The 9,333-nt window shown below is 45.0% G+C and overlaps 1 long non-coding RNA gene across 1 annotated transcript; it reads left to right on the top strand.

Annotated features, from left to right (window-relative positions):
* Nucleotides 1–6: 6 nt before the first annotated feature.
* LOC112817386 (uncharacterized) lies at nucleotides 7–8,957 on the top strand. Its single transcript, XR_003206389.2, has 2 exons — nucleotides 7–2,294; nucleotides 8,623–8,957. It is a non-coding gene; the product is annotated as an uncharacterized lncRNA (long non-coding RNA).
* The last annotated feature ends 376 nt before the right edge of the window (nucleotides 8,958–9,333 follow it).

The raw sequence follows: 9,333 nt of genomic DNA, 5'->3' as shown, positions 1-9,333 counted from the left end.
TGCACTAAGATTAACATGATAGGGTCATCAATTATTTTTGTTTGCAATGTTGTTTACTTTTATTTTTTACTTGTATTTACTTTTATTTTTGTTTAAGTGTTTAAACTTTTTAAGGATTTCTATTTTAATGAGTCTGTATTTTATGTGTTTAAGTACTGTTTTAATTTATACAAAGGCCTTATATTTTAGGGATATGAAAAAAATATAGTATTTGATGTATTTTTCTTTTTCTTATTGATTGTTCTTGGAAACCTTAGAGTACTTAAGCCTTTCAACCTTTAATTTCCAGTCACCAGATAAAAAATTAGTTGTTTTTTATCTGGTTGTTTATTTCAGATAAAAAATTAGATGTGATATTTCTGCAACATTAGTATACATTGGGGCCATTAGTTTTATGTTCTGTCACATTGGAGCTCTACTGTGGGTAGGAAAGAAACATCAGAACTGGCCTTTTTTGTTAAGATTATTACTTTAGATTTTGCATTTGATGTAAAACAAGAGAAATCATCTTGTTTCATTTCAGTAAACACAGAAAGTGTAAGAAACTCTTCTCTTCTGATATTGGTTCTTCTTTCCAGAGCCCTGCTCTGGTATGTTTAACATGTGAAGTGCTGAACCTCTGCGCTCGAGGATAGAGGCATATGAATCGAGATTGCACTTCTCTCTGGCAGATGTAATTTTCAGAAATTATGACTATTTTATATGTGTTGAGATGTGGTGTATTTGCATCTAAAAAATCATCTATTCTGGAAACTGTCTTAAGTAAATATATTTTCTTTTTTATATAAAGATTTATTTTTTTATTTGAGAGAGAGAGAGAGAGCACGAGCTGGGGTGGGGGTGGTGTAGGGCAAAGGGAGAAGCAGACTCCCCGCCGAGCAGGGAGCCTGACTCAGGGCCTCTATCCCAGGATCCCAGGATCATGACCTGAGTCAAAAGCAGACACTTGACCAACTGAGCCAGCCAGGCAGCCCAGAAATATTTTCCTTTCACCTAGTATTTGTTTAACATGAAAAAGATGTTTTACACTCATTTCATGTTTTGGTGAATTTAGTTCTTGAAAGTGAAAGCTAATAACAGTGTTCATTTATGAATCACTCTGCACTCAGTGACGGGAGGTCTATATATCAATTTTATCAAGGTTTTCCTAATTTATTCACAACCTATGTAGCCAGTAAGTAGCATTTCTTCCTACACTCAGGGGAAGCTTGTTGCACTTAAAGCACAACCCTCCTGTTTAAAAGCTGTACAGTTTCTGTTAGTTGTGCTCTGTTCTTTGGTTCAGAAATTGCCTTGAAATAGTTAAAACTACAACACACAAGGTATGTTATAAAATGATGAAAATAATACAATATTCATGACTATAGTACTAGAAATAATTCAGATGAGCTTTAATTCCTGATTTTCCATTTCTTAATTTTTCCATGTTAATGAAGACCTAACTTATATTTTGTATGTATCAGAAATTCAGAGGTACTGATTTTCTTGTATTTATAAACTGCTGTGCGTAAATCTGTTTATTGCTATATTATTATTTTCTAAGAAAATACTGCCCGAATTCGCTCAGCAGAAGCAGCAGACTATAGTACTTACAAACTCTCTATTAAGTCTTTTTTTCTCCTGTAAGTTTTCTCCACATATAATAAGCCGGGTCTGCAGAGTAAGGGCTAGCAAATGCACCTTCACGGGTAACCACCGCAGTTTGAAGTGGCTGCAAGGGATGTGTGATGATCAAGAAGTTGAATCAAGATCCAGGTTATGTATTTTAATTTCCACATTTTTACCACTTTGAGTGTTACTTCATCTCCCTCTTTCCCGTGGGGGCATGCTGAGGTTTCCCTCCCACTTTTCATCAGTGGATTGTCGGTGTTCTGGGTGCGGGGCAGAGAGTGAGTTTGCGTGCTGCTGCCCTAGGACTCCCCTGAAAGTGTGGCCGCAGAGACTGTCACGGGAGACTCTTCCTCACTTGGCCCCAGCCCAGCTTTCCAGCCTCATCGGCCGCCTCCACGTGCCCTGCCGTTCTAACGTGTCCCTTCTTCCCGCAGCTCCTCAGGCTGTTGGTTCCAGCAGACAGGAGTCATCCTCCTGGGGGCCTCACCTCTCCCTACCCTACGCTGTCGGTCCAGGTCAGCGCAGATGCAGCCACCATGAAGCCACCCTTGGTCCCTCCCTCCCCAGTCGGGAAGCAAGCAGCTGGATGAGAGAAACAGGCAACGCTGAAGGCTCTCTCTCGGGGCACGTAAAACAATCGAGGTCGGCTAAAGCATAGGAGGCATGTCAGGTAGTGGCCAGAGGTAAGGCCTGAAAAGGTGGCCTGGGTCTGGCTTTGGAAAACCGTGACTGCTCCACTCTGGAGATTTGTGTGGTTTAAGAGGAGACTGACATGGTCAGCTCTGGGCCTCAGAAAGCAAGCCAGTGTGGGGCTTTGCTCATGAGCCCACTTGCAGAATTTCTTGGCGTTCTGCTTTGCGTTGCAGTGGAATCTGGGTGCTGGGAAAGCAGAACCAGGGTAACATCTGATTGCCTGACAAGTTAGGTCAGCATTTCTCATCATCTGCCCTCCAGTCTTTGTCAGAGTCACTTGGGGAACTTGTCAGATGTGAAGGTTTCTCGAGCCCCAACGCAGATCTTCTGAATCAGACCAGAGGGAGGAGCGGCCCCTGAGTGGGCATTTCAGAGGATCTCAGGGTTATTCTAAAACAGGCCGAACTCGGAGCGTCTGCTTTGGTCTGTAACACGATACACCCCAACATGTAGCCATCTGATCAGCCCCTTCCATCTACCTCACCAGGAGCTGGTTAGAAAGGCAAATTCGTGGGCTCCATCCCAGAACCAGTGAAGCGGAGTCTGGGGGTGGGGGCGCAGGAATCTGATTTCTCCAGGCAATTCTCGCGCACACGAGTTAGAGAACCTCTGCTTTAATGAATGGATGTCTCTGAAGAAATAGACCCACGATTTCAAACACCCAGGACAGGTATCTGTGTAAACTTGTGTGTGTAGGAAATGCCCCTGGAAGTTTATGTTTAAATGAGAACCAGGGGTTCCAGAAGAGTAGTGGAAGATTAAGGCAACTCTGACTTCTTGAGAGTCAGACTGAACCATGAAATGACTCAAGTGGAACATAGTTGTTTTTACTGCAGACTTGCCTTAGCAGAGAGCCCTTGGTAGAATTTCCATCAGAAATGTTCATGTTTTTACTTTTACACTTTCCATTGGGTTCAAGCCTGGGGACCACACACGTATGGCTGGACATGAGCCACCAGCAGAGGGGCCAATTTCTTACATTAGTGTGTCTCAATTTCCAAAGTGTGACATGTCTGTTTAGGTTGAAACCTCTCAAAGACCTACAGCCGCCACCACCCTGAGCCTGTCAAACCACACAGCACCCACTATCTTGAAATGGGCTGAGGGAGCTGAATGGCTTTGCCAATGATTCTGACAAGTCATGGGGGGAAGGTAGGCCTGGAATTCACCTCTCTTGTTCTCTAGGCTCATGTGGATTGTGGGGTGGGACCTTCCTACTTAGAATTGATCCCCTTTGACATTTGAAATCCAAGGCTTTTGAAAGGGGAAGCAACTCTTCTTCCATGGTCCCCTCTCTCAAGGTAAAGCAAATTTAGCATCTTCTACATGTTTTCTACTGTTTTGACATTGTCCCTCCAAATGCCATATTTCCAAGATGGCGTAGAGGAAAATACACAAGGGTGAACGAACCTGAACTCTCCTTCTACCTTAGCCATTCACCTGTAGTGAGTGTAGTTTTGGATGAGGGATTCTACCTTTTTCTTGACCTCAGTTTTCTCTTCTGTAAAATGGGGGCAATTACAGCCTGCCTCATGCTATGGCATGAGGCTTATGATATTCTGAGCATGATACCTCTGATACACAGTAGATGTTAAATGGCAAATATTAAATTTTTCTCTCCCTTTTTCTACTGTGCTGTCTTCTTAAATGGCAAGAATGACACACGTGTTTCTTAATATCATTACTTTTCCAGCAATTTTGAAGTCCCCCTTCTATATCCTACCTTAGGTGTGGGAGGGACTCAGAATCAATTCTATTGATCAGTGGTCCTCGAGTCTAGTTCAGGAACCAGCAGCATCAGCATCACCTTGGAACTTACTCGAAATGCAGACCCACTTCAGACATACTGAATCAGACTCTGAGGGTGGGGCCAGGCCTTGCATTTCCTGAAGGCCACCAGCTGACACAGGTACCCACTCACTTTATTGGTTTGTCTAAAAGCACTCACTCTGCAGCCAGGTACATGAGTTCCTTCCTAAAACTCCTACCGCAAAGGTGTTCTACAACCGGTAGGGAGAAAATCTAGGCTTTTTACTAAGGCTTTAAATCTCCACAAAATTGGATATCTGGCTAATTTTTCCAACTGGTGTCCTGCTCCCACTCCCCTTTACGCGTCCCACTGTAGCCCCAACAGCCTTTTTCTTGTTCCTTGAGCACACCAAACCCATTGCAGCATCAAGATGTCTGTCATTACTATTTGCTTTGCCTGGAATGCGCCTCCTGACTTTGATCTCTCCCTTTCTCCAGGTGTCTCCTGGAACGTCCCCTCCTCAGAAAGGCCTTTCTTGACTATGATCCCTAAATTCCTCCTCCCCATCCCCATCACTTGGGTTAGCTATTTTCACTTTAGTTTTCTTTTAACCATTCTTTAAGGGGTAGATATATTTAGAACAAATTCTTTTTCTTCATCCGAGAATGTCTCTCTCCCCCTCCGTTCCTGAAGGATAGTTTTGCTGGATATAGAATTTGGAGTTCTTTTCATTCAGCGCTCGAGAGATGTCGCGTGCTACTTCTGTCTGGCTGCCGCAGTTACAGATGAGAAGTCTGGTTTGACCGGTGCCCCTGTAGGTAGTGTCTTATTTCTCTCTGGCTGCTTTCAAGCTTGTTTCTTTGTCTTTAGTTTTCAGAAATGTAATTATGTGTCTTGCCATGGATTTTCTTGGGTTTCTCCTGTTTGGAGTTTTCTTCACTTCTTGAATCTGTCTTATTTCATCAGAAGCTCAGCCCCATCCTTTTTCTCCTTCTAAGACACTGATGACGTAAATGTTGGGTCTTTCGTCATAGTCCCACAGGTCCTTGAGGTTATGTTAAAGTTTCGTTCAGATTGGGTAAATACTCTTGCTCCGTCCTCAAGTTCGCTGATTTGGTCCTGGCATCTCCGTCTGCCATGGAGCCCATCCAGTGAGGCTTTTTTTTTTTTTCCCAATTCTGTAATTTCCATTTGGTTCTTTTGGTATGACTTCCATTTCTTTATTGAGATCCCTATATTTTGATTGTTGTGGGAAGATTTGTTACTGATTGTTGAAGCTTTTTTATGATGGCTGCTTTAAATCCTTTTTTGAATAATTCCAACATTTGCTTCATCTTGCTGTTAGCATCAGTTCATGGTCTTTTCTCATTCAGGTGTTACTTCTCTGGTTCTTGGTCCGGCAGGTGATTTTCCCTTGAATCTTGGATATTTTGGCTAAGTCCTATGTAAATCTTTAAGTTTATCATATAGTCACCTGCTTAGGTTTAGCATGCAGGTCCTGGTCTACAATTGTGGAATTAGGTTCTAATGGCAATTTAATGTCCAGAGGCTTTGTGGTGCTGTTCTGATCTGCTCGGTTTCTGTGGTGCCACTGGCACTCTCAGGGCCCTGACAGTGCGGCCAGGAGGAGCAGGAGATTCCTCGGGCCAGAGCCGTCTGGTACGTCTAAGTGGGAGAAGGGAATCTGGCTCATAGGAACAGAGGTGCTTCTTACGGTGGATCCCCCTCCGGCTGTCAGCTAGCCACCCCACTGTCTCCCAGCGCAGAGGCGTCTTGGCACCAGTGAGGCCTTTTACTGTCAGTGCGGCTCCTACACCACACACCTTTGCCACTGTCGCTGTGCTGGCGTGGTGCTGTGGGCAGGACGTGCACGGCATCCCAGGGCAGTAAACCCACTCGTACCGCCTGCGGCTGCTAGAGTCAGCCTGGGCTGCCTCTTTCTGTTCTGCTGCGGAGTTGCTCATCCAGGCTCGGGGTCTCTAACCTGTTTGCTTTCCTCTTTCCAACTTCCAGAGTATTTCTTTATTTGACTCTTGTATTTTTTCTAGGGATTACAGTTGTACTTTGGAGGGAGAGGCAAGGAGAAACAGGTCTAGGCCATGTCGTCTGTACCTGGAGTCTCCTCATTTAATGTTACTAGATTGGCTGGCTGGGGCCTGCCTGTATCGTACACACCTACTAGCTTATAACCCTTGTATCTTCCCGATTAAGTGTGAAAATCTTCCAAGATCAACGAATCCTTGTAAAGGGCATTGCACTGTGTAGCTAAAGCATAAAATCCAGTTGGTTTTCTCTAACTGAACTTTTAAGTGTAAGGGGATTTTTAGCCTCCCCATATTTCTATCTTTTTATTTTTTTTCCATTGAAATCTTAAACCTACTTTTGAGGAGCAGTCAAATCCTGAGAATCAGTGTGAGGGAAAGAAGACCTGAAAAGAGAAAGACTTAGAAAGAAATGGTTCAACATAGCATATCTGTTCCCTGGGGGCTGAAGTCCACCTACGCATGGGACAGAATTCAGAACCCTGCGGAAGAGCTGCTGTCCCGGGAGTTGATGTCACATGCCCATGACATAGAACATGGGGCTGGACGGTGGCTGCGCTTCGAAAGCGAGTTCTTCGACCTTGGATCTTAATTCCTTCTAGCAAGGATGATTCGATCCTTCCTTCTCAAATTACAGGTTTCATAAAATATCCTGTTCCCTCAATTAAAAAAAATTTTTTTTTAATAGTTGGCCTTCAGATCTGGACAGTTTAACTAGAGTAAGTATGTTACCTTGTTTATGCTTCTTCCTTCCTGGCTCACTGTTCCCTAATTTGAGTGTTAAACAGTTTGCTGAGTCCAGACAAATTTTCCTGGGAGGATTGAGGAGGAAAAATGTCCAAAGGGCCTGTGGTCTCCTGGAGAGACAGAATGAAGGTCAAGGGCTCCTAGAATCTCCTTAAACCGTAATATGGCATGACGGGGTGTCGGTGGGAGAATGAAACACGGTTTTCCCTTAACCCACATCACTTACGATGTGGGTTTGCAGATTCACAGCATTGCACAGCAGGACATTTTGAAAAAAGACATTTCCTTAGTCATTCCCAGAAAATATTTTAAACTTGATGAACAGCAAGGGGTCATTCCTGACTCTCTCAGTGACTATATGTCGGGAGGCCCAGGTGTTTGGGAATAAAGCTACCTGCACGAGGTCTTAATTGTAGCTACACACCGCTGCCTGTGAAAAGGAAAAAGATTCTTCCCAATTTCTCTCCTGATTTCCTTTTCTCTAGACTGTGCATTCAGTCGCTTTCCATCCACAAAGAAACCCTTTCCCTGCCACGGCCAGCTGCCTGGGAGCATTCACACACGCTTACACGTGGAAGGCTCTGTGGTTTGGGGCTCCTGGATCCCCCGCTGATGGAAGCGCACTGAGGCGGCGAGGCGGCTGGGTGGGGAGGGAGGCCACACTCACTCCTTGCTAAGTGGCACTTCTCTGCCCAGGTGTGTGTGACATGCTTGACCTCAAGATTATAATTGCCATTGGTGGCGGCTTACTGATTGTCATATTTGTGCTGATGGGTGTTGTCATCTGTCTTTACTACAAACCAGCCGAGGAATTGCAGTGATGTGGGTAAGGGTGAAAAATACCCCCTCAAATAGGATACCTGGGGCTCTCTGCTTGAGCAAGGTCATTCCTTGCCCTGTGCCTGCACCCAGAGTGAGGTCAGGAACAGCAGGTAGGTTTGAAAAGATAAAAGCAGGTGAGTGTAGAATCTTGTTTTTTTCCCCTTCTGGCTTAGGGCTGTGAGCTCATGAGTAGAATGTTCTCAGCTGGGTGGCTCCGTGCTGCTTTGCTCCACTTACCCTCCCAGAGTGGACCCCCAGCTGGTTTACTCAGCACACTGGCTGGGCCCTCCCTCCGTCCCAAGCACTGCAGTCCGTGGGGGAGGCTGTGAATGAGTCTGTGCCTCGGATTCACTCAGAGGACAGGCTGACTGGATCTCCTCTTAGCTGAGTTGGGGAGCTCTCACGGTGTTCTCTCATTCACTGTGCATGGCCTTGGGGACAGGGAGGCGGGCCTGTGGGACTGTGGGGAAGCTGAGCTGTGTGAAGATCCTGGGGGACACCTGACAAAGGAGTATAGACAAAAGATAATTAACTTCGGGGGAGAGGAACCTTCAAATCTGGGAGAGATGGGTCGTTAGAAGCAGTGCTGTTCCCATGCTAGGGAAGTTAAGCCTGGGAGCTAGAAGATGAATCCCAGAATGTTGGGGGGACAGCCAAGTGCGGCCCCTTCCCGGTCACGCTCTGCACTTGGATGGGCCTGCAGCGATCAGCTGGGTGATCCACACTTGCAGTTTGCTCTCCCTTGTTTGCTGTGACCTGATTCTACATTTCTAGCATCCTAGGAGAGGAAGCGATTAGACGGGAGCTTGGGACAGGGGCAGAGAGCTCTAGTTTCGGGCTACTGTTATGTATTTGATTGGCTCTAGGCCTAAACTTCACAGATACCCCTGATAATTGTGACCAGTGGACTGAGAAGAAAAATTCTAATCCCATGCTTTGTGTATGTCTTTTCTTAAGACCTTCAAAGGCACCTCTTTGTTTGGCCTTAAAGAGTAATCCAGCCATGCTCACTCAGGACAAGGTCGCCGCGGCTGCAGCCCTCACCACTGGGTCCTATCCCAACGTCCAGTGCTGTGACGAATGTAGCTTGTATGCTGACTATGACCGCCTGCCACCGTGCTTCTGTGACGTAAATGAGGGACTCTGACTTGGGCGGGCACAGGTATCTTCATGCGCAGTATTTCTTTCCCAGTAGAATTTATTATTCAAGTCAGGTTCAAATAGTGTTTACATCATATTATATACTCTGTCACATTATGTATTTTTGAATAAATGTGCAATACTGAAAATAATCCTCTCTGCCTGCAGTATTTTTGTTGGTGATGATGGTTATGTACTTAAATTACTTAAATTTTTGTACTACCCACATTGAGTCTTGGGGCAACTAGCTTGTAATATCATATTGCAGGAAAGGAGAGTTAGAGTAGAAAAGAAAAAGGGCACGTAAACAACTTCACAGGAAGGGGTACTGTGTTAGGTGCTTGGGATAGAAAAATCAAAGCCTTTGAAAACTAAGTTTAGACTAAGCTTCACAGCAGACAGGGCCAAAAGGGAAACACGGCATTTCTGAACGAGACAAACTTTTTCCTGATTACTACTGGTGATTCATTCTGCTTGGATTTTATTACCTGGATCCCTCTCTTTGAGACTCTGAACCCTCTTCCTTTG

The sequence above is a fragment of the Callorhinus ursinus genome, unplaced genomic scaffold (genome assembly GCF_003265705.2).
Source record: "Callorhinus ursinus isolate GAN/ISIS: 27379988/994484 unplaced genomic scaffold, GSC_fseal_2.0 scaffold314, whole genome shotgun sequence".
NCBI classification, from domain to species: domain Eukaryota; kingdom Metazoa; phylum Chordata; class Mammalia; order Carnivora; family Otariidae; genus Callorhinus; species Callorhinus ursinus.
Note: the sequence above shows the minus strand (reverse complement) of the source record. Positions and strands in the feature narration are given on the sequence as shown.